Raw genomic sequence first — 611 nt, forward strand, 5'->3', positions numbered from 1 at the left:
TGTATGTCCTCTTTCAAAAAGTGTCTATTTAGGTCCTTTTCCCATTTTTTGATTGGATTGTTTACCTTCCTTTCGTTAAGTTGTATGAGTTCCCTATAAATTTTGGAGATTAAAACCTCATTGGAGATAACATTGGCAAATGTGCTTTCTTGTTGTTTTGTTGATGGTTTCTTTTGCTGTGCAGAAGCTTTTTATTTTGATGAAGTCAAAAAATCTAGTTTATTTTCTCCTTAGTTTCCATTGCCCTAGGAGCTGTATTGGTAAAGATATTGCTACAACAGATGTCTGCTATTTTGCTGGCTATAGCTTCTTCTAAGATTTTTATGGTTTCCTGTCTTACATTTAAGTCCTTTATCCATTTTGAGTTTATTTTTGTGTATGGTGTAAGTTGGTGGTCTGGTTTCATTTTTTTTGCATGTAGCTGTCCAATTTTCTGAACACCATTTATTGAATAGACTGTCTTGACTCTGTTGTATGTTCTTGCCTCCTTTGTCAAATATTAATTGAGCATAGTGGTTTGGGTCAATTTCTGGGTTCTCTGTTCTGTATCATTGGTCTATTTGTCTGTTCTTGTGCCAGTACCAGGCAGTTTTGAGAACAGTGGCTTTGTA

This window comes from Myotis brandtii, unplaced genomic scaffold (genome assembly GCF_000412655.1).
Source record: "Myotis brandtii unplaced genomic scaffold, ASM41265v1 scaffold303, whole genome shotgun sequence".
In the NCBI taxonomy this organism is placed as follows: domain Eukaryota; kingdom Metazoa; phylum Chordata; class Mammalia; order Chiroptera; family Vespertilionidae; genus Myotis; species Myotis brandtii.